This window comes from Camelus bactrianus, chromosome 3 (assembly GCF_048773025.1).
Source record: "Camelus bactrianus isolate YW-2024 breed Bactrian camel chromosome 3, ASM4877302v1, whole genome shotgun sequence".
Lineage (NCBI taxonomy): Eukaryota > Metazoa > Chordata > Mammalia > Artiodactyla > Camelidae > Camelus > Camelus bactrianus.
The window spans coordinates 109,490,570-109,515,433 of NC_133541.1; the positions used below are offsets into that span (position 1 = coordinate 109,490,570).

Here is a 24,864-nt window from a genome sequence, read left to right on the forward strand (position 1 = left end):
AAACATCCCTTGCACTTAGCATAGTGTTTGGTATAATGGGTGCATGCTGAATGGATGAGTAAATGCAGGTATGCATGTATACAAGAATACAAGTAGGAACAAATTACCTTAAAGTTATCCTTTGGCTACTTAAATGTAGAAAGTCCTGTATTTGCATTTGATATTTATTTTTTGCTTCATTTTCCTCCTCACATCTAAGTTTTTAATAATACCAGTGCAGCAAGATGATACTTAATTAAAGCAAATTATCCATGAGAATCCAGTAGTGATTTAAAAGCCTCAAACAGTGGTACTTTTACTTCACCAAGGTAAAGATTCTTTGGACTTCATCTTCCATCTGCCTTTTACCTTGTTAAAGCCTGTTTCTCACAGTAGCTTTGCTTCTGGGCATAGGCTAGTTGTAATTGTAATTGTAATTGTAAATAAAATTGATTACTCACTACGAAATGAGGGCTAGGTAATCAAGACTAGAAATTCAAGTTGCAAGTTCTATCAAGTCAGACCTTCTGCAAGGACTCAGCCTAGGGAGCTAGGTTCATTGAACAGGGACTGGGATGGATGGAGGAAGATTTAAATCGGAGCTCCTTTTCCATGGCCTTGGAAAACCTGCTGATTCATCTTCTGAACTGGGGCAGATCAAAGGCAAAGCTGAAGAAATTTTCTCAGGCATTTGCTCTAGGAGAGGAGTGAGTATGGCCTTTCACGTAGAAATAACGTGGGCTATAGGTTGTATCATCTCATTGGAAGTACAAACACCCTACTGACTGCTGCATCCCTGCCAGGAAGCTTGAAATGCCTATTTCTTCCTTGATTTAAAGCATCAAAGATTCCTTTGCAGATAATGTTAATGTCATAATGAAGTTGGGCTAGATCATCTATTGTCCATGTCAGTGGTGATATTTAGGATAGTACAATTCTTGATCTCTGAATAAAGGCTCAGTTATAGGGGTTCATGAAACTGTAACCCTTTCTCCAAATTAAATCCAGGCACAGGCTAATAAACCCATTCCAAGTTCTTTCATTCCCAGCCATGGTTCTTCTGCTTTCATGGTCCTGAAACAGTGGCTCCAGCCGGAGGAAGAAACTTGGCCTTCCTGAGATGGTGGAGCTGATAGCACATTGGAGATCAGCTAAGTTTATTCTTTATGTGTCCATTCATTCCAGCATTCTTTCTATCCAGGCACCTACCAAACATCTTAGTTGTTTGTATGGGAAAATTTAGGCCTAGAGAAAAAACAAGACTTGCTTGAAGTTAACTGTTTGGTGTCAGATCTGAGATGAGATAGAAACTAGATATCCTAATTCTGTCTCCCTTTCCCAACACTTACACTAAGGGGAAAAAAAATGCCCCTTTGTTTAATTCACAATTTCATCATGATGTAACCATCTCCCTAATCACAGAACAAGGAGGTGTCAGCACCATTTTCTAGTCCCCGATCATTGGCTGCATGGAGCTTGAAGAATTGGAAATAAATCACCTTTATTTACATCTGGTGGGTTCAGGAACATCAGAGTAAGAAACAGTTGAGACTCATGAATCTGGAGTTGGCTAATTCAAATTGAGATGCATACTATGGAACTGTGAAGAAAGTTTGCTAAGGCAGTCACCATCATATATCTAATTTCAGGACTGTTCCTTCTCTAAAGCTTTTTAGAGCAATTTCAAACTAAATGAGAAGACTAACCCAAATTAGGAAACACATTAGGAAAATTAAGAAATAGACTTGCAGTTTTCTATTACCTACTAAAACAAGTCTAAGTAAGTGTTGCCTGGTGCATATTCTTAGTTAATTTCATTGAAGAAACAGATGGTAATGATATGAAATTAACAAATAATAAAAAATAAGTGCATGTTTCTAATTAGAGTGAGAATGTTTGAAAAACAATTTTCTCTAAGACTTCTTAAACATTTCCTCTGAATATGTTAAAATATTAATTTGTTTAATAAAAGAGGCATTTTAACTTAAGTTAAATTGAAGGCACAATGATTCTTTTCCAACAGTTATCAGCTATACAGCCCTAGGAAATTTTATTAATATTGTAGAGCCTTGGGTTTCTCAGTAGTAAAGTGGGCACAGTAATATCAATTTTACAGAATTGTTGTAAGGTTTTAATCTAGCAATACATATCCAGTGTTTAGTGCAATGCCTCTCACATAGGGGTGAAATAGTGGCTCAATGAATACTAGTATTACTATTGTATTTACTAACACAGATCTTAGACATTTCAAATATTGGCTTCCCACTTTTAAACTATCACAAATTTTATATTAGCAGAAGATGACAAAAGCTAAGTAAGCAAAGAATACCATGACTGTAAACTTTGTTATTGGTAAGCTTGTTGACCTTAGCAGACCCAAATCCGACTCTTTAAGGGAGAGACTGGATACTCATTCCCAGCAAAGCCTCTGTGAACTTTGAATTATTTAAAACTATGCACTTGAAAGGACATGAGTCCTGCACTGACATCTTAGGCCATTATTTTGATATATGGTTTCTTCCAAAGCTCTATCTCAGTGTAACCTGTGTCCCAGCCAGGCTGCAGGCTTGTCACACTCTCGCTCTACTGACTTGCCAAGGGGAATTATTTATTTGGCACCAATAATATGCTCTATACTGTATGGCACTTGGTGATAATAATAGCTTGGGTTTATTTGGTACCTTTCCTCCAAGGAGTTGAGAGGACATGCAGACACAGGGAAAGATAAGTTGTCATATTACTTCTCCTAACTTATAGCACTGGGCCTCTTACCAACCACTTTGGGATGATGATAATGTTGAGATTATATGTTGGAGAAAATGACGGTGGAGATGGAGATAAAAAAGAATAGAGGAAGAGGAAGGAAGGAGAAAGCTAAGAAGAGGAGCAGGGAGAAGACAAAGTGAAAGTGTTCTAATTTCATTGCTGTAGGGAGACAAGAAGCATCTTGGAGTCATGTTCCAAAGAACCTGCAGAGGAAAAGATGCCTCAAAAATACGTGCCTCTTTTTTTTTTTTTTTCCTGTTTGTTCTTCCCCAGGAATATTTTTAGTTTATTACTTCTGTTTTTTAAAAATGTATGTATTTTTTTTTTATTGAAGTATAGTCAATTACAGTGTGTCAATTTCTGGTGTATAGCACAATATCCTAGTCATGCATATACATACCTGTATTTGTTTTCATATTTTTTTATTAAAGTTTATTATGAGATACTGAACATAGTTCCCTGTGCTATACAGAAGAAACTTTTCTTTTTAATCTATTTTTATCTATAGTGACTAGCTTTATAAATCTCAAACTCCCAGATTTATCCCTTCCCACCCCCTTTCCCCAGTAACCATAAGACTGTTTACTATGTCTGCAAGTTTGTTTCTGTTTTATAGATGAGTTCATAGTGTCTTTTTTCCCCCCTTAGATTCCACATATGAGTGGTAACATATGGTATTTTTTTTCTCTTCCTGGCTTACTTCACTTAGAATGATGATCTCTGGTTCCATCTATGTTGCTGCAAATGGAAAAATATGTCACTCTTACTTACTTTGGGAGTCAAATTCTCATCCTGGCATTCAAAAGTAGCCATAGCTGAGTTCTCCCAACCTATGAAACTTTATTTTGTCCTCAGTCTTGCCTGAATCAGACCACTAGCTCTCAGGGCTCAAAATTCCTCATCTTATAAGAAAAACATGAGTTAAAATGAATTCCAAAAGAACTCATCATAATCTCTGTTGATAAAAGTCTCAGCAGTGGAAGGGATGACAGTGGGTGGTGCCAGTCTTATCACCTTCCCAAACAGTAATCCCTTCTCAAATAGGTGAGATAGTTCGTTCTCAAAAAGCATCGGTTATGGAAAGCTCTGTACCTCACAAGATAAGCCATCCCAGTGTTGAGAAGCTCTGACCATAAGAAAAATTTTTCTTATGTTGACTTGAATTTAGTTTGTTCTCCTCTAATGGCTAGTAATATGCAGGACTTGCTAGCCATTGTTCTGTGTGCTTTACATACATAATTTCCAAGCCTCCCTATAATTTTGAAAGATAGATATTATTATCCTCACTTATTTACGCAGGGGAAAATAAGACACAGAGGGGTTAAATCGTTTGTCTAAGCTTGCATAGCTTATAAGTACTGGAGCCATATTCAAAGCCAAGTGTGTTTGATTCTGTAACCTTTTCTCTTTTCATTTCTTAACTGATGGCATTCCCTTCCCTTTCAGCCATAAAACGCCCCTTGCTTATAAGGGAATTCTCAACAGAAGAATTATCAATTCTTCTATGAAATCTTTTTTTGATTACCCCCTCCTGTTGTGTTCAACTTTCTATTATGAGCCATTTTAGCAATTTATTCCTAAACAATCCTTCCAGCAATTACCCCATATGAGCATGCGCCGTGAAATCTCTTCCACTGTGAACTTAAACTTTATTTAAATATTGTTTAGTTATTTAGAATCATGGAATACCAGAAGTGAAAAGTGCATACAGGGTAATAAAAATACAAAGTTGGTAGTTATATGAGTATTTATTATGACCCATGTGTCACTCTGATTTATTTGCATTAATTCATTTAAGCCTTGTGAAGTATGTATACATATTATTTCCATTTTACAAATGAGGAAATGGAAGTAAAAAGAAATTAGTTAATTTCTCCACGGTTAACAGCTGTAAGTTCAGTCAGTTAAATACAAAAAGTTTTGAAGTAGAAAGTTATTTTTTTTAAATGTATTTATCAGCAAAACCTTATGTGACTTGAACTGATTTTGGGTAAAGCATGACCTGACCTGACATCAGACTATTTATTATTGTTTATCTCACTTAATGTTAATATTCATATGTTTTGCTGCAGAAATATGTCTGTTTAATTATTGAGTATTACTCCAAACCTTTTTCGGGATAGGGGTATGTTGGTATGTTGTATAAAGTTTGTATGTGACTTTCCTGTCTCCCCACCCCTCATATTTGGAAACACATCTGGCCCTAAAAGTTTTTGCAGAACAGATTTAGATGTGTACTTAGTGGTAAAAGAATCATATTTAAAGCCAAGCTATTAGGTGTCAGAGCCTGGATTCATAATAATGATGCTTTTCTAATACTTCCATGCAAAATGTAAGAAAACCAAAAGTCAGGAAACAGTGACTTGACCCATATTATACAAGTGGTAAATTATATATTTTTCATATATTAGCAACCTTTCAAACAGGACACTTTTCTGTATTCATGTTTTTCCTCAGCTAAACTCTTAGTTCTCTGGGGACAGAGGCAATATGCAAGATGCAAGCATTTCCCTCCTGGGACTACCATGACACAATGCTTAAGAGAACCCAGGTTTTGTGGTCACAGGGACCTGTGTTTGAATCTCATCTTCATCACCTAATGGCTAGTCATTGGCTATGGGTCATCTCCCTAAGCACAAAACACAAGACCACACTAAGGGGGCCGAAGGAAATGATGGATGTAGAATGTGGTACAGAACTAAGATGAAATAAATGGAAATTTTTCTTCTTAATGAATTTGTGCTGATTGAGTTTAACCTAACAGGCTTTGGCATTCCCTTTCTTTGTACTGTCAATGTTAGAGACAGTCTTTGTGCAACAACCTCTGGGTCTCACCTTCTCACTACCGTGCAAAGGACAAGTCCTTCTGAGAGCTCCTTGTTTGATTGCCAGCCAGTCGCTTATGACCCTGATTCAGTGAGGCAGACGTGGGAGTGAAAATGATTAATCTTCCATTCCAAAAAGCATGCAGTTTGGAACTTGACTTGAGAAACATCATTTTCGGGCTGTAGAGATACCGAAAAATCTTCACAGAATAAGTGTTTATAGATATTTAATAGAGAATGCATATTCAAGCATTGATGAACTCTGTTACTATCCAGTTATTTTCCAAAAAGGAATGATATTCTCATGAGATAATCCTTCCCTAACCTTTTAAGTAGACCAGATCAAGATTGATTTACACTGAACATCAGCTGGACTTTTATTTTCCGTTAGGCAGAATACATTAGATATAAACCAAGGGTTTGGCTTGACCGAAATGGTCAACAACAACTGAAAGACTGCCTGTGTTAGAAAATCACCATGGAAGCTTTTTAAAATTTAGATTCTTGGCCCCAACCCCAGAGACCTTGTGTTCTGTAATTCTGCAAGGACCTAGGCATTTATATTTTATGTTTCCAAGTGGTTTTTGATAAGTAATCAGGTTCCTGAATGTCTTCTCTAAGTAAAATGTTGGTCTAGGAATGGAAGCTCAGTTATTACTTAACTAATTGATTTGTTACAGGGCCTCATTCAAGTCTTTGGCCAGCTCTAGTTCCCAGGTTTCTCATTTGTGAAATGGGAGGTTACTTAGCTTATCTCTTAAGTTTTTTTTCCTGGTGCTGATGTTTTATATTTATTTCTGAGAGCACAGCAATTGCAATATATAGCTCTAGACTGATTAGAAGGATAGCTTGTTGTTGTCGTTGTTGTTTGCCAAGATAGGCATTGCGTTGGAACATAAGACATAACACAACAGTCCAGAGAGCCCTTTAAAAAAATATTGTGGTAAAAAACACGTAACATGAGATCTACCTTCTTAACAAATTTTCAAGTGAATGGTACAGAATTGTTAACTACAGTCACAATGCTATACAGCAGATCTCCAGAACTTTTCCAGTTGCATAACTGAAACTTTCTACCCATTGATTAGCAGCTCCCCATTTCTCCCTCCTCCCAGCCCCTGGGAATCACCATTCTACTTTCTGCTCCAATGAGTTTGACTGCTTTACATACCTCATATAAATGAAATCATGTAATATATGTTCTTCTGACCAGATGATTTCACTTAGCCTGATGTCCTCAAGGTGCACCCATGTTGTAGCATGTGGTAGGATTTCCTTCCTTTTTATGGCTGAAGAATATTCCATTGTGTGTATGTGCCACATTTTCTCTATCCATTCATTTATTGCTGGATATTTGGTTTGTTTCCACCTCTTGGCTGTTGTGAATAATGCTGCAGTAAACACGGGAGACCAATCAAAGATCTTGACTTCGGTTCTTTTGGATAGAAGTGGGATTGCTGGGTCATACAGTAGTTCTAGTTTTAAGTTTCTGAGAAGCATCCACACTGTTTTCCATAGCGGCTGCACCATTTTACTTTCCTACCAGTAGTGTACCAGGGTTATAGTTTCTCTGTATCCTCACCAACACTGCTTATTTTCTGTTTTTCTTTCTTTCTTTCTTTCTTTCTTTTTTTTTTTTTTTTTTGATAGTAACCATTCTAACAGGTTTGAGGTGATAGGGTATAGTGGTTTTGATTTGCCCTCATGACTGGTGACTGGTGATGTTGAGCATTTTTTCATGTGCCTATTGGCCATTTGTATGTTTTCCTTTGAAAAATGTCTATGAATTTCCTTTGCTCATTTTTTAATTGGGTTGGGTTATTTGTTTTTTCACTTTTGAGTTGTATGAGTTCTTCATATAATTTGGATATTAATCCCTCTTGGGTATATGATTTGCAAACATTTTCTCCCATCCCATAGGTTGCTTTTGAGGGATGCATGATTTCAGTGCAAGAAAACTTGGACTTTGCTTCTTCATTCTTTCTTTAAAACCTTATGGATAATAATCATGCCCTTAACTTTTGTTGGCTCGGTTTCCATATCTGCCATCTTGTGAGCATCAGATGACTTAATATTTATTAAGATGCTCTGTATCATTCACTCAAACTATTGGCATTTTTACATACTGTTATCAAAATCCAACTCTCATGTAGTATGCATTTATGGAGAGCTAATTTCTCTTAGATTTCTTTATAACAAGGGTCATAGACATTTTTTTGTGATCTCTATTAGGTGATAGGGAACATGCTTATATGTGACTTTTGAAATGTGTGATCATCCATCTCCCCAACTATTCATCTATGTATCCCACCACCCAATTAAAACTATTTAATTTCTCATAATATTATATTCATAATAATCGTAATGAAATTTAAAATAATTATTATATTATAATAATACCTTATATGTGCACAATGCTTTGCTGTTTACAAAGTACTTTGGTATGTATATCATAGCAGTCCTGAGAGACAAGTGTTTTTCCCTCTTACATGGCTCTTTTCTGAAGGTGGCCCACTTAGCCAAAATTCTGGCCATATTCTTGCTAATGAGAGACAGGGATGGCAGTCTTAAATAATTGTTTATCTCTTTAACATGTTGATCACATAACTTGTCCTAATGTTAATATCATCAAGCTAGTTAGAGGAAGTGGTTCATTACTTAGGGGGTACCTGCGACCCAGAGAAAGTCCATGACTTGACTAAAGTTAAATAGAAATTTAACTGCAAAGGACAATCTCGAGCCTGAGTTTCCTGATTTGATCCCTCTCTCCAGACTCTGAACACCTGTATCCCTGATGAATCCCAGTATCCTCATTCACAAAGGCATCCCTGTTTGCCTCATCCCAGAGAGCTACCATCATTGGCTCCTCGCCACCTCCTTCTCTGCAGTGCCTCATACTAAAAAAAAAACCGTGTCAGTCTTCTCTACATCCTAACCCCATTCTGTCACTTCTGCACGCATGCTGGTGAAATATACTTTCAGCTAGGGGAGGAAAATTTGTAAGCCGCCAACCCAGAGATGGTCCTGATGGGGATTGGAGTGATGCACTGACCAGGTTCCAGGAGAAGAAACTATTCTCTGGGAAGGGCTGTCTCCTTGATGGTCTCTGTACTGAGAAAGGTCACCCTGTTTTCTTTGACAGTTTTCCTAAATTCATTTTATAATATATATATATGTGTGTGTGTGTGTGTATAATATATAAACACACATTATTTGTATATACTCAAAGGTGCAAGAAGCGTAGAGTTGTAAATACACAAGAATTATAGTGTAATGAAGAGACACTGGAGTCCATGAGTATAGCCTGACCATTTTACAGAAAGGCAAACTGAGGCTAGTAAGTCTGAAGGAACTTGCCCAGTAGAATCATCATACACATGATGCAGTAGCAGAGCCAGCTCAGGACTCAGGGAAGCCTTGTCTGACTGCACACAACCACCGAACATTTTCTAAGCAACTCTTATGTCTCTTTCATAGCACTTACAAAAAGGGAAACTGCATAATTATTTATTTACATTTTGTTTACTGTCCTTCTCTTCCACTAGACTGGGAGCTCCTTGGGGGAGGAACTAGGTTTGTCTCGGTGGTTATACTATCCTCAGAGTTTCACATGATGCCTAGCACACAGAGAGTTCTTAATAAATATGAGTTGACTGAATGAGCAAATAGATGAATATATTGGTGATAAATTAATAAACAAGCTAAGAATAGAGGTGAGTTTTAAGATTTGAGAATATTAGTCCTCCCTTGGAGCAAGCTGTCCCACCATATTTTATATATTGTAACATATTTTATATTTAATGATGGCATGAATGTATTTTTCATTCATTTTGTGTGCAAAGGCAAAAGGTCCCCTTGCTTTTTGGATGACAAATACAAAGTGATTTAAAATTACATAGTGTATTTGGAACTGGAACAAAACCAAGGATTGGCTCAAAGCTGGTGACAGGATCTGATAGCACAGCTGACTGACCCAGGGAGGCTGGTTGTTCCCAGGGATTTTTAAAATTCTCCATCCCTACCCATCCTGTCTTCTCTCTTCCACCCCTTACTGCCCTCTTCATCACACTCCTCCCCCACCCAATTAGACAGACCCTTGGCCAATCTTCCACGTAAATGGCAGGAAGGACGGATTCCCAGAGCTCGGCTATACTTTACCACTGGGGGTTGCCTGAGTGTTAGAGCTAATGTTTGCCCGGCAACTTGAGTCGGCTGAATCCTTTTTAGGATTTATAGTCAAGTGTCTCCTCTTCCTTCTGCCTCATCTCCAGATGTTTGTCATCAAAGGCAGCCACATGGCCTGGTGACACTATTACCCTGTTTTGATCAGTCCTGGGTCACCAGATTGAGAACAGGAGGATCACCCTGCTGCATTATTTAGTCTAGATGGGCTTCCTGAGGTAAAAGGCCTTAGGGGTATTTAGCTTGTGAGAGATTGTCTGACCACAGTCCAAATTTTGTCTTATCATCTTCTTGCCTGGACTGTGGGCCAATAAATTCCTGTGTCTGGTTTTGACTCCTGCTCCTCTGAACTATGTGGCAGCACTAGCCCTTACCTCAGAGGGTACTGTCTTAATTTAAACACTGAGATATGAAAATTACTTAGTAGTCTGACATGATGTCCTATTTCTGACCTAAATCTACTTCCACTTGAAGAAGGAACAGACCAAGAAGGGCACTTAGGCTTCACCTTCCTTGCTATGCTGAAGGGCAAACTGAGGTCCAAAAAAGAAGAAACGACTTTTCCAAATCCCTACAGCAAGTTCCTCTCTTGTTATTCCAATTTGCGGTTTTGAAAGCCACCCATGAAAATATCAAATTGTCAGGACAAGTAAGCATTTGAGAAGGTGGATAATAATCACCAAAGAAGCTTGCTAACTGTATTCTCTTTCACTTAGTCTGTGGTAGGGCCCAGGAATATACACTTTAAAACTCCTCCCTGGATTCTGTTGTCTGAGGACCATACTTGCACTGGGCACCCTAATTGGTAAAGTAGGTACAGCCAGGCAGGAAAATGACTATTGAGATGGCCCTAGATGCTTAAAAAGAGATAGACAAAAAGAGGATGGAGAAGGCGATGGTGAAGGAGTGCTGGTGGTGGAGGTGGAGGAGGATGCATCAGTGGTACATCTTAAGCAGGGTTCTTGATAGCAAGCAACAGAAACTAGCTCAAGTAGCCTGTTCAAGTTTGCTAGAGCTGCTATAGTAGAATACCACAGACTGCTTAAACATGGGGATAAATTAGGCGTTTGGGATGAACAGACACACACTAGCATATATAAAATAGATAAACAACAGGGACCTACTATATAGCACAGGGAACTATATTCAGTATCTTTTAATAACCTATAATGCAAAAGATTCTGAAAAAGAATATATATGTATTATATATATGTTATGTATATAACTGAATCACTTTGCTATACACCTGAAAGTAATCTAACATTATAAACCAACTATGCTTCAGTAAAAAAATTTGCTAAAGGAAAAAAAGAGGACACCATCAGAATGGATTAGCCCCCCCCCCTTAATGACCTCCTTTACCTTAACTGTCTCTTTGAAGACCTTATCTCCAAATACAGTTACATTCTGGGTACTGGGGGTTAGAACTTCAGTGCATGAAATTTGAGGGGACATAATTCAGCCCCTAACACTGTCCTAGGTTCACAGAGTTAGTAGCGCACTGAGAGATCATGTTCAGTAATGGGTAAAACCCAAGTGGTCTAAGTGGAGCGGGTGAGGTAGGCTGTTCTAGGGATGGTGAATCTAGCCTGGTGAACTTAAGGTTTCTGCTCTTCATTTCCCCTTCCTGGGCTTATAGGCACACTTTCAGTCCTGCTGTGTTTCCACGACGTGAGATAGAATTAAACTGTAAGGTTTTCATCTGAATTCAAAAAAATCAACCGCACAGATACTTGATGGAGACATGATTTAGCAATATGAATCAACGATCACTATTGTTACTTAACTTTCTCCGAGGCAACCATGAATGAAATATAGGGGTAAATACTGAGAAATCTAGATTTAAGTCCCTGCTTCTACTTTTTGACAAAAATCCAGATAAACAGAATGCTGACAGAAGAAAGCAACCAAAAATTTAAAACTGATAAGATAATAATAGACACTTAAATGCACCAACTGTATGCCAGGCACTATTTTAAGGGCTTTACATGTATTAACTATTCAGTCTTTACAGTAGCTCTATGAGGTAAACACTATTATTACAGTCATTGTCCAGATGAGAAACTTGGTACAAAGAGGATAAAATAACTTTCCCAGGATGACCCACCTGATGGCTAGCAGAGTTGGGAGTTGAACCCAGGCAGTTTGACTCTAGAGTTTGGTACTATGCTGTCTGGCGATGAAGAATTAAAATTGGAGATTTTTTTAGAACAACCAGTTTCCAGATGTCCTTTAAGTTACCACGTGGAAACATGTTGTGTTTATTCTGTATGTGGCATCAGAGTAGATCAAGAATCTATGGCTGGGGACTTACATTGTTAAGCAGTTTCCATCTCATATAAAGAACTTGGGAGTAGTTCAACAAGGGGTTGGGATGCTGTAGAAGATAGAGTTGATCACCTATACCCATAGCCATCTTCCCTTTTTCTTTGCTTATAAACCTATTTTTTGTTCAGAGGGCACTGGGTTCATTTCCAAGGCATGATTCACACTTGGATAAGGCCAGCTGTGGCAGTCCTATACCCCTCTGCCAATGATTGGTTAAGGGATGGGCATGTGATCCTGTTCTGACCAATGAGATACTAGAGAAGTCTTCTGGGGCCTTGGGAAAGTTTTCCATTTATGAAAAGGGAGAGATACATGAGTGGAAAGCCTCTGGTGTGCACCACTTTTCTTCTTGTTTTAATAGTATCAGATGAGAGAAAGGTAATTGAGCCAATGGGGAAAAGAGGCACTGATTTCCTCCAAGATGGAAAGAGCCTTGGAGCTTGGTGACTCTCTTGAGTAACTAACCAACCCTGGTGCCACTTCCCTTCAGACTTTTTGTTAAGTGAGATGTTTAAAGTTTGTATTGCTTAAATATGCTGTTCCTTGTGACTTGAGTCATCCTGATACAGCTGCCTTGGAAGATAATGGGTTTAATGGCCTTGAAGAAATGCAAGCAGAACTTGGAAGCCTACTTATCAGGAATATAGTAGCATAGGCCCAGGCTTTAGAGGGGGCTTTACTAGAGGACAGTTAAGGTCACTTCTAGCCCTAACTGTCTATGATTGTCTTCGTGCCCCTCTCCAACCTCGGCACAGTCAGTCTGTGTGACCCCCTAAGTCTATGTGTATTGAGCCAGGCTGGCAGCCGCAGTTGACATTCTCTATGAGTCACTTGTAGTGTCAGGCCCTTGTCAAAAGGCAGAGGCTGTGATGTCACAGTTCCTCCAATGACACAGCATCAGGGGACAGCCAGAAATAGACATGTGGAAGCCCTTGCCACTGGCGCTCTCTTGTACTCTGACACAAGTCACATTTCTCTTAGCTCAGGCGCCAGGCTGCTGGAGAATTGGAGAACCAAAATAGACCGGACGTCTAGTCACCCTCCTAGAATTCCCCATCTGCTCTGACGAAGTTCTGGGGACACCCAAGGTGAAACTCGCCTAGCAGAACATTAAGAAAGTGATAGAGATTTAGCTGGGCTTCTGTTCCTAATCACAGTGGGCCACTCACAGAGGAAGGCACTGAGAAAATGTCTTGAGTCAGCTTTGTCCTCAGTGCATTCCTGAGAGCTGAGGTTGGGAGGTGTTGGAGACTACGGTCCATTTCCTCTCTGGCATCTTGGTGCTGCAGACGGTTGGTGGCTGCTGAATGTAGCAGCCAGACCCTTTCCATGCCAGCCTGATGGAATGCAACGAAGCTGGAGATTCCTGGCACTTCTGCTTGGAAACAGCTTTTACATAATGTTGTGGACACAACGACAGGCTGGTGACAGTGACACACGGGTTGGTAAAGAATTATCAGAGACTGAAAAAAGTTTAGGAAAGTTTAATAGGGATGCTGCTATAGGCAGCAGCAGGCCGCACAGGTGAGAGGTGCCTGCTTGAGCACCAAGGGTGGACCTGCAGGGTCTTTTACTTGGGGAAGGGGCTGTGCATGCAAGGAGTAGGGGCTGCCTGATCAGTTCATGCAGATACCTGATTGGTTGTAAGATCTATCAGGGACTTCTCTGAACAATAGGTTTTACCACTTTGATAAGGGCAGGATATGAGACCTGTCCCCTAGGGTATTGTGAGCCTAGCTATCTCCTGGGGTGATGAGTTTTGTCAGGGTAAACACACATCAAGAGATGTTTTTATCTTGCAGAAATGGCAGGTATGCGGAGGGCCCTGTGGTGGGGAGTGGGGGTTAAGGTGTCACTGGCTCCAGGCACACAAAGAGCCCAGGGGTAGGGGTTTCATGACTCCAGAGAGTACCAGCCAGCTGCACACATAGTATCAATTATCATGGCAGCAGATACTTGTTGGGATTTTAGGGGATCGGTAAATAGTGTATCTACCTTCTTCCCTAAATCTAAGCCAATTCAGAGATGGATGTGAAAATCAGGAAAATGGATGTCAGATGTCAGCTTTGTTATTGATGAAAGTTAGGCTGGAGGATTTGGCGTAGGGATGAGGGAACAGTGAATGTCCTAATACTGCATCCCAGAAAAGAACATTCTCAGACCAGGACAAGACGTGCAATCACAGACCTCCCCTTACAGGGTGGGAATCTCCTTTGTTGAGCCTAATGCATGACTAAGAGCAGACTCCAAAGTACCTTTCCAAATGCACATTCTCATAAGTCTCCTCTCCCTTGAGAAGTATGAGTAAAAGTGGGAAAAGAGGCCAGGAGTGTTAGTCTAGCTGAAGTCCCTGCACATGGAAACAAGCTGAGTGAGAAAATAAGTGTTTCTCCCAACCTTACTGGCCGAGTCTTTAATATTTTCTAGGTCCCGTGCCAAGTACCTGTATTGGCTGTACAGTTTCATTTCCTTTCCAACCTTATAAGTGAAGTACTAGTATTATCTTCATCTTACAGATGAAGAAACTGTGGCCCAGAAAGACGGAACTTGGCTGAGGTGACACACCCAGTATGTGGTGAGATGGAACCCAGATGGAGGTGTATATGAGGCCAGAACCAGTCTTGTACGCACCATGCTGTAGAACATCCTTGTCAGGACTGCGCACTGTAGTTGGGGTGCCATGAAGAGATGGAAGAACATGGGGTCCTTGATCAGGGTTCTTGGGCTCTGGTCCAGGCTCTGCCACTTAGCCTCCACAGCTATGGTGCCTTCATCTGCAAAATAGGGCTTGTGATGATGCCTTTTCTGAGAAGCTCAGGAAGTCCCAGTAAGGGTCAAGTCAGCTCATGGGCATTAAAGTGTTTTGTAACTGGCGGGTCCAGGGCGCAGATGTGCATTTGGGAGTAGGAGAGCTCTGAGTTCCGTTTCTGTCTCCCCTAATAACTTCCTCAGTGATGTGGTCCAGCTTCTAGACTTTGCCCTGGTGAAAAGAGAGCACTAGTCCTTGACTTAACCAACCTCTCCAAGGTGTCGTGATCCTTAAGGGGATAAGGTTAAGACGGTGCTTTCTTTGTGTACTGTAGATACGCAGGAAAAAGGATGAGGACTGTGATTTTTTTGAGATGTGGTGTTGAGGACAGTTTATTTTTTGTGATAGAATGACTTTTTAGACTCCCATTGACTCATTTATCTAAAGAATTTAAATGTTGGTAAATTTGGCTTTGCACCTCAGCAGTTTTATTATTGAAAGTAAAATACTAAAAAATCTTTAGCTTATTCAAATAATTCAACTCAGAAGCATAAACAAAGTGTCAGCTTTGTACTCAGCCTTATGTGATAAGAGGAATAAAATGAAAATATAAACATGCATATGGCACTTACCTGTTTATTACTGTTCTAAATACTTCAAATATATTCATTTATTTAATGTTCACAATAACCCTGTTGAAGGCATATTATTATTTCTGTTTTATAGGTAGGGAGTGGGGGAAACAGAGCCTCAGAGAGGTTAAGTCTCGTGCCCAGGATCTCACAGATCGTAAGCAGCAGAACCAGGGTTTGAACATAAGCAGTGCAGCTTCAGAATCTACTGTCTTAACAATTAGAACAGGGCTTAGAAAGCTTAGTCCCTGTCTTCAAATAGCTTGCAGAACACTTCACAAACCAGTTGAGAGGCAAGAGTTGCACAGGTAATAAATAAATTAGAAAGTGATACAAAGCACTGTTGTATTGAACTATATGTCAGATGATGCTGTCTGGACTACAAGTTAAAAGGAATTCAGAGTAGAACAAGGTTATAGATGTGATATGGGAGAGGTGGTACCTGACCCATGCCTTTGGGCAGTAGGATTTGAATAGGTAGGTGAAATGATAGGTCCATCTCAGCCTAGTGGGTCATTACTTGAGAAAGCATTGGCTAAAAAATATTACTAAACAAAGAAATGTATCATACAAAGAGAATGATTCTAGGAATAAACAGATCACTATATCCTAGACCACTTACTAATCTATGGACTTCAGTGTGCTTCCTCTGTAAGATGCAGATAGTAATTCCAGTGTTTCCTTTCTTACAAAGTAAAACTCATTTTGAAAATCGAAAAGTACCATATACATGTACAATGGGATAATATTTTTAAAATAGTTTGTGTTTTTTTGTCTTCCTGACTACAGGGGCTTTGCCCTAGTTGGCTGGAGGAGTCTGTTGTCTAGAGAAAAGGAGGGCGAGATTAGGAGCACAAGAGGAGGGATACAGACCAAAAGGAACATCCATCAAAGCAGGCCGTGGTCTTGAGAGGGGGCCCGCCTAAAGTCCTTTAGCTGCCTGTTTGGCATATATCAAGAGCAGACTTTAAGGGATGTCTGCCCCGAGGCCGGGTGGAAGAGCTTTCCCTTTTCTGGCTTCACAGTTAGTGGGAAACAGAAGAAAGAGCAGGGAGTGAGAGAGCCGAGCGCAGAGACAGGGCTCTTAAGTTTCTCACTCCTGTGCTGGCTTTGGCCTGGGAAGCAGGAGGCTCTCAGGGAAACCGTGGCAACACTGACTGTAGATTTGCTGCTTCACCAGCCAGGGCACAAGACAGACCTGCTAGACCCGCATGGTGTAGGATGGTCCCAAGAACACCTGAGAGTGTGTTTGGGGATCTTGCCAGTGTGGGCTACAGTGGTTGGGACAAGCTGGCCCTGCAGTGAAGACTGCAGGTAGACTTGCAGGGTGGGGAGAGTGGGGATCCGTCCAAACCTTAGAGAAGGTGCTAGCAGTAGGGCAGGCGAAGCCCAGGTAGCCAGGGGCCCCCAGTCTGTGTTCTGGTTGAGGAAAAAGAGCAGACTAGAAGCAGTGTCCTGCTGGCTTCTCCTTCTGTCATGTGACCAGAGGGGCAGGCAGACACCAGGTGGGCAAGGGGTGTGAACTCTGGACCACAGCGGGCAGGAGACCATCTTTCTACCTACATCTCACTGCAAACTATGGTAAACCACATATCCTTTTCTTTCTCCTCGTTTTCCTCATACCCAGAATTCCTCTTGCTGGAGAAGCAGGGAGAGCTTATTTGAAAAATTAAAGCAGTTTTTTATCCTGGGGAGACTCATACTACCTAAAGTGACTATTTAGAGAATAAAAGCAGACAGAATTTAAACTAGATTGATCATTTTGTTCATTTTTCTACTGTCAGATTTCATTTGTTATAGACAAAATTTCAGTTATGAACAAAATAAATTAATTTTCTGTCTTCATCCAAGTTGAAGAGTGAACAAAGTTATGTGATCCTATTATATATAATGGTGGTGGTGTTAAACAATTCTGACTGAAAGTAACACATCTAAATATTGAATTTTTAAATATTTAAGCAACATTAACCTTTAGCTGAAACAAGATAATACGTGTAAAAGTTCCTGGCACATATTAAATGTTAGGTGAATATTAATTACTTTAGTGTTCTTTGGGGACAAGGTAAGGAAACATAACAACGATGTTCTTTGTGTCACATCTCTTGCTTCTGCATTTAGAGACTGAATGTGGGGCAAGATGGACCCAGAAATGCATCACTGCTTTTCCTTTGAGTGATGATAGGAGGAACTGTGTTCCAGAGCAGAGATTCCCAAACCCAGCCCTGCGTGAGAATCATCTAGGCAGCTTATTTAAAAATACAGATTATTTCTCCTCTGTTTCCCCTTGTGCTTATGATTCCGTGTTTCTGGAGAGGTATCAAGGCATCCTTTGAACACCACTAGAAATTCTGTTCAGATAGCATTGTGAATACCAGGGCACACTGGGTATCTCCTCAGTTATTTCTTTACCTCTTTGATTGTTGTTGACTCTCACACACTCACGTATGGGTAGACTAGAGAAAGTCTCATTTGATCGTTTTTACAGTTCTGTCTGTCTAACCAGCTCAGCCTCTGTCAATTCCCTAAATTCCAAAACAAAACAAACGTAAGGGATGATGAGATTTTTGCTGGGCCTGATTAGAGAAAATGCCTTCTCTTCTCTGCTTCAGCAGAGCTCAGAGTCTCCAGAGTCTCTCTTTGGGGTCTGAGCACTTTCTCCCACCTCTGCCTCCACTCTTAGGGTGCTGTTGCCTTACAGTGGCCTCCCCGGCACTTTCTGAGTCATTATTTTCTGTTGGTCACCTGACCAAAACTAATGCCCTGGCTGAAGCTGGCATGTGGCCACTGTGCTGAACATAATCGTTCCAGTAAAAAAACATGGCTGATTAGCATAGAAATCTCCATAAGCCTTTCTATTCTAATTTTGCTTTAGGATTCTGGCCCCTCTCAGAGGTCATGCTAACCTAGTTAAGGCTCTTGGAGAAAATACTGTCGTTCCAGCTCACTGCATTTGCTTTAAAATATATTGTCCTTCAACTGACATGCTAACCAGCAACTTATCATCTGCAACTTTGTGCAAAACCTGAACTGCAGGGCATCATCCGTAATTTAAGCTGGAATCTAGGAAGCTTGGTGAAAATATATGATAAGCACCAAGACATTAAGGTCCTTAAAGTTCTAGCAGTGCGCCCTTCACTCTGGATAAAGTGGAAGGATTTTGATGGAATGTGAAGGATGCTAGCTGCTGAAGTCCCTCCAGTGCTGCTTCCCATGGAGACAGTATTGTATTGTGAGAGCATGAATGTCAGAGTCAGACTTCCTAGTTGAAATTCTTGTTCTGCTATGAACAAAGTCTGGGGATCTGGGCAGGTCACTTAGCTTTTTTGTGTGTCACAGGGTATATTTCTATAAAACAGGAGTGATAATAAAATAGTGCACATCTCACTGGGTTACCATGAGGCTTAAACGAGATCATTGCTACAGAGTAATATATGACATATGCTCAATCAATGTTAGCTATTATTGTTATTTAACTATTATGTATGCTCAATGAATATTAGCTATTTTTATTAATAACAGTAACACAACTACAGAGAAATTAATCCTTCATGTGTCTCATTGATATGATTCTTAAACGACTATTTGAGAAAAGATGTCTAGGTGCTGAGACTACAACAATAAATGAGAAGGGATGATTTCTACCTCTGCAAAGATTACATTCAGGAGAGACAGTCTGGAAGTTAATAAGTTATGAATCACTGCAGGTTCAAGAAGAGGGTAGGAGATCACTTTTCAAGGATGGTATAAATTTGTTTTTATTGGTTGGGAGGTTGTAAATTGCTTAGAACAATACCTGATGCCATGTAATAAGCCTGTAATAGTTTTATTTATATTATTGTTATATTAATATAATTTCCACCTGTACTTTAATTATTTTTTTTAATGTTTTAGATCTATTTTTTAAATTTTGTGTATATATATATTTATTGAAGTATGGTCAGTTTACAATGTTGTATCAATTTCTGGTGTACAGTATAATGTTTCAGTCATACATTCACATACATATGTTTGTTTTCATATTCTTTTTCACAAGTTACTACAAGATATTGAATATAATTCCCTGTGCTGTACAGTGTGAACTTGTTGTTTATCTATTTTGTATATATTAGTATCCACAAATCTCGAACTCCCAGTTTATCCCTTCCCACCCCTGGTAACTGTAAGTTTGTTTTCTATGTCTGTTTCTGTTTTGTAAATAAGTTTGTCTTTTTTTTTTTTTTAAAGATTCCATATATAGGTGATATCATATGGTATTTTTCTTTCTCTTTCTGCCTTACTTCACTTAGAACGATGATCTCTAGAAAAAAATGTGGAATGCTTCACGAATTTGCGTGTCATCCTTGCACAGAGGCCACGTTCACCTTCTCTGTATTGTTCCGATTTTAGTACATATGCTGCTGAACTGAGAACTATGCTTGTATTATCTTATTCAAACTTTATGACAAGTTACTGATGAGGAAATCAAAGCTTAGAAAGGATTAAGTAACCTCCCCACTGTCACATAACTTTTATGTGATACAACCACAATTTAAACCAACTTCATTGGCTCTTTGGGAATTCTTGTTTGCTTGATTTGACATGTCATAGCCTGTGTCTCTCAAAGCAATTGCAGAGCTATAAAAAGTCTAGTTTTTCATCGTTTGACTTGTATATTCCAAATCATTCTCTTCTCTTCTTTTAGGGGAGCACTGGACCTGTCAAATGTTTAGTGATGGGTAGTGAGCTTTTGAAGTTCCTTGGTTATAACATGTCGCAATGGACTGAATGTTTGTGTCCTCCTCAAGTTCCTACGTTGCACTCCTAACCTTCAATGGGATGGTGTTTGAATGTGTAGGGCTCTTGGGAGGTGATTAGGTTATGAGGGTGAAGCCCTACTGAGTGGGATTCGTGTCCTTACGGAAAAAAAAACCCAGAACACTCCCTTGCCCTTTCTGCTATGTGAGGTTACAGCAAGAAGACAGCCATCCAGGAACCAGGATGTGGACTCTCATCACACGTTGAAGTTGCTGGCACCTTGATCTTGGCCTGTGGGAATTAAACGTTTGTTGCTTAAGCAACCCAGTCTGTGGATTTTTGTTATAGCAGCTTGAACAGACGGACACATATCTTTGGGGGAAGGAGGCCACAACATTTGGTTCCTAGGAATTCCCTATGGTTTGAGCTCTCACTCATTAGTTCATGACCTTGGAAGTTTATTTACCTCACTACCAGGTTTTAGGCAAGACTGCATCTCATCCTTTCTCAAGAAAGTAATTAATTTAAAGATATTCTTGCAGATAAAGAGAATCTATACTCTCCCTTTATGACCTTTAAATAAAGTTAGATTAAAAAAAATCAGTTGAAAAAAACTGTTAAGGTCTTTTAAACCAATTTCTCCAGTTTTTATTTAAAGTAGAGACTCAGGGAAGGGATGGGAATTGCCAAAGTTTACTTGATTAACTACTGTACAGCATGGTAGTTGAGAGTGTGGGCTCTGGAGCCAGGTGGCCTGGGTTTGAGTTCCAATTCTGCTACCTCCTAGCTGTGTAAACCTCTTTGTAAAATAGTGGTAATACTTCATAAGGTTGTTGTGAGGAATAATTGAGTTACTATACGTAAAACACTTGGAACAGAGGCTGGCTCATAGGAGACTATATTTAAGTGTTTACTATTTTTGTTGTTATTGGCAGCACTAGAATTTGAGTCCAGATGGCTTAACTCCCTGCCTAGTGCATTTTTCATTTTCTTGACTTCTCTTCCGTCATGATCTTCTTTGTATCTAGCTGAGGTTCACCTTGCTTTAGTTTGACCCACTGTTCTATTCTCAGTCTGCATGTATGTGTAGTCCTTATGGATAAAACCTTCACATGTTAGGATCATGGGACTCTGGGGTCATATAGACCTGGGATTGAATTCTATCTTTACCCCATAACCGCGTTAGTTAGCCTCCTTGTGCCTCTCATTTTTCCTTTGTAGACTGGAGTTAAAGAAGGATACCTACCAAAGCACCTGTGTAGGTAGGAAGGTGTGGAGAAAAGGGAACCCTCGTGCACTGTTGGTGGGAATGTAAATTGGTGCAGACATAATTTATAACAAATTTGGGAAAAAGTATGGAGGTTCCTGAAAAAATTAAAAATAGAAGTACTGTATGATCTATCCATTCCTCTTCTGGGTATATCCCCAAAGGAAATGAGATCATGTCAAAGAGATACCTGTGCTCCCATGTTAGTCACAGCATTGTTCACGATAGTCAAGATGTGGAAGCAACCTCAATATTCATCCACAGATGAATAGATTTTTAAAAATGAGGTATATACATACAATGGGATTCTTTTTTTAGCCTTGAAAAATGGAAATCTTGCCACTTGCGACAATATGGATGAGCCTTGAGGACGTCATGCTACATGAAATAAGCCAGTCACAGAGGACAAATACTACTTACCACTTACATGATGGATCTGAAATAGTCAAACTCATAGAAGCTGGGAGTGGAATGGTGGTTGCCAGGGGCTGGAAATGGAGGGGTATTAGTCACAGGGCACAAAGTTTCAGTTAGATGAGTAAGTTCTAGGTTTCTACTGTTCAGCCTAGTGCCTGCTTTAGTCCATTCAGGCTGCTGTAACACAATGCCACAGACTAGATAGCTTATAAGCAACAGAAATTTAGTGCTCACAGTTCTGGAAGCTAAAGGTCTGAGACCAGGGTGCCAGCCGGTCAAGTGAGGGCCTTTTTCCAGGTGGCAGACTTGTATCCTCACATGGTGGAATGGACTAGAGATCTCTGCGGTATCTATTTTATAAGAGCAGTAATCCCATTCATGAGGGCTTTACTTTTATGACCTAATTACCTCCCAAAGGTCCCACCTACTAAAAACGTCACTTTTTGGGGTTAGGATGTCAACATATGAATTGAGGGGAATATAAACATTCAAGCTATAGCTGTTTCTATAGTTAACAATACTGTATTGTACTTGAAATTTTGCTAAGAGGGTAGCTCATATGTTAAGTGTTTTATCACAAAAAATAATAATTCATGATTAAGAGGGCAGGAGGAAGCTTTTAGAGATGATGAATATGTTTATGGCAGATTGTGGTAATGATTTCACATGGTGTATACTTATCTCCAAATACATCAAGTTGTACATATTAAATATGTACAGCTTTTTGTATGTCAATCATACCTCAATAAAGTGGCTAAAAGAAAACTCTTACTAGGGTTGCTGACAGAGTTAAATGAACTTCTGTGCATAAGAGCACTTAGCAGAATGCCTGACACTTGTTAAGTACTTAATACGTGCCAGTACATTATTATTACTGTTGTTGCAGCTTCTTGTGGAAACTTCTAAGACATAAGAGTATTTTCCTCAAGCAAATTATCTAAATAGGCTTAATCATCAGTGAAAAGAGAGAATGGTCATCTCACAAATAGAACTCCTAAGAGTACAGAGCTAATATGATACTCAGGTGAGTTAGACCTATAATCCCTAAGCATCAGTCCTTGGACCAGATGATTTGGAATTTTGGGGGGAGTTCATTAAAATATGCATTGCTGGGGCCCATCCCATATCTGTTGAATCAGAATATCCTAAGGAAGCAGGTCCCAGGAATTTGTATGTTTTAAGCTTCCTAGGTATACTTTATGAATTGCCAGGTTTGGGCACCACATGATTAGGCAGCTACCTGCATGGAGGGACTTAAAGAGAGCCAAAAGATTGTCTTATAGTATGATTTATGTCTCTCATGACCTTCCATTTGTACTTCCATTTGTCCATCTGTTCACCCCTTCATCAGCCAAACATGTGTTAGTTCCCAGGGTTTGCCTTATAACCCGCTGTCGCTGTGGTTGATGCAAAGATGAATGATCAATGCTCTTAAGGAGTTGACAGTCTGAGGGATTAGATAAATTAACTATAAATAATATATGATGAGCTATAAAATGCTATGGGAGTTCATAAAAATGAACACATTCCAGGTTGTGACAGAAGAATCAGAAGAGCTTTCATTGTATCCAAGGGACTCATCTCCCCTTGGGATCATTCCTGGGTTCAAGCTTCTCCTCCTCCTGACTATTTGCAATCTTACGGTCTCTGTAGCTTTCTGACTCACTCTTCACATATTAGCTTAGAGTTATGTGATTGCTTACATGATATGCTCATGAGCTGAGAGCTCAAAAGTGAAGGCTGCATCATCGTCACCACCTTGTCCCCCAACCTCCTAGCTAGGTGCCTGGCTCTGGCTGAGTACCTGCAGTAAGCGCTGAGTAAACATTGAAAAAGTTGGTTTGTTGTGGTTATGTAAGGAGGGGAAGCCATGGGAGCAAGCCTTGAGGAGCAGACCTGGGACCAGACCATGGAGCACCTAAAATTTGGATCAAGTTTGGGCTTTAGTTTTTAGGCAGAGAGCCCAAGACTATTTTGGAAGCTATATCCATTGTCTACAGAAAAGGCAGAAAGGGCAAGAACTAAGACAGTGTATCTCAAAGTATGGCAAAGTACAGAGATAATTATAGATATAAACTGTGATGAATTACATTGAATTATGATGTGAGACTATTCCCTTTTCAGCTCCATTTCAGTTCACCTAATTACATCAAGGAGGCATTCTCAATTGGGTACTAGTATTTTATCACCTAACAGTTTCTAATCTACTATTTAACAAAGAGAAAATATACTTCAGGCTCAGAGCGTTGTCAGGTGTATTAGTTATCTATTGCTATAATAATGTATTCAACAAGCATTAAACTTCTGTGTCTTTCAACAATAAACCTTTATTTAGCTTGAGAGTCTGAGATCAGCCATTAAGGCCAGTGGTTCATTTGGTACTGCTCTGGATTTGCTCTCAAGTTTTGCAGTTAGAGTCTCAGCTGACTCTTGGTTGAGGTAACTGCACTGTATTTCATGCATCTCTCATGTCCTTCTGTTAGGGTAGCCTGGGCACATTCTCACTGCGGAGAAGTAATCTCAGTCATACAAGAGCTTTTCATGCCTCTGTATGTGTCGAATTTACTAACACACCTCAGCCAGACAGAGAAAGCTCTATGGCTGAATATAGAATCAAAGAATGAAGAAATGGACTCTGCCTACTTAGTGAGAAGAACTTAAAGTTATGTGGCCAAGGGGTGAAAGAATCATTAATGGTATCAGTGTATCTACCATAGCAGCCAAGATTGTCTGGCTAGAATTTTGTAGCATGTTTTTCATTGTTTTTTTTTTTTCTTTTTTCGCTTTATTGAGGTATAATTGATAAAATTCTTAAATATTTAAAGGATGCATCATGGTGACTTGATATATGTATACATTATGAAAAATTCTCTATCTAGTTAATGATCACATCCATCACTTCATATATTTGTGTTTTTTTTCATTTTCTGGTGAGAACTTTAAGTTCTGTTCTGTTAGTGATTTTTAATTATACAGTGCAGCGTT

General features: G+C 39.6%; 1 long non-coding RNA gene and 1 other non-coding gene across 2 annotated transcripts in view; one reads left to right on the forward strand and one right to left on the reverse strand.

The window, feature by feature from the left end:
- Positions 1-24,864, forward strand: part of LOC141577111 (uncharacterized) — a 742,740-nt gene that overhangs the window by 360,167 nt on the left and 357,709 nt on the right. The gene's annotated exons all lie outside the window — the stretch shown is intronic.
- On the reverse strand, positions 19,765-19,871 carry LOC123612827 (U6 spliceosomal RNA). Its single transcript, XR_006720101.1, has one exon. It is a non-coding gene; the product is annotated as a U6 spliceosomal RNA (small nuclear RNA).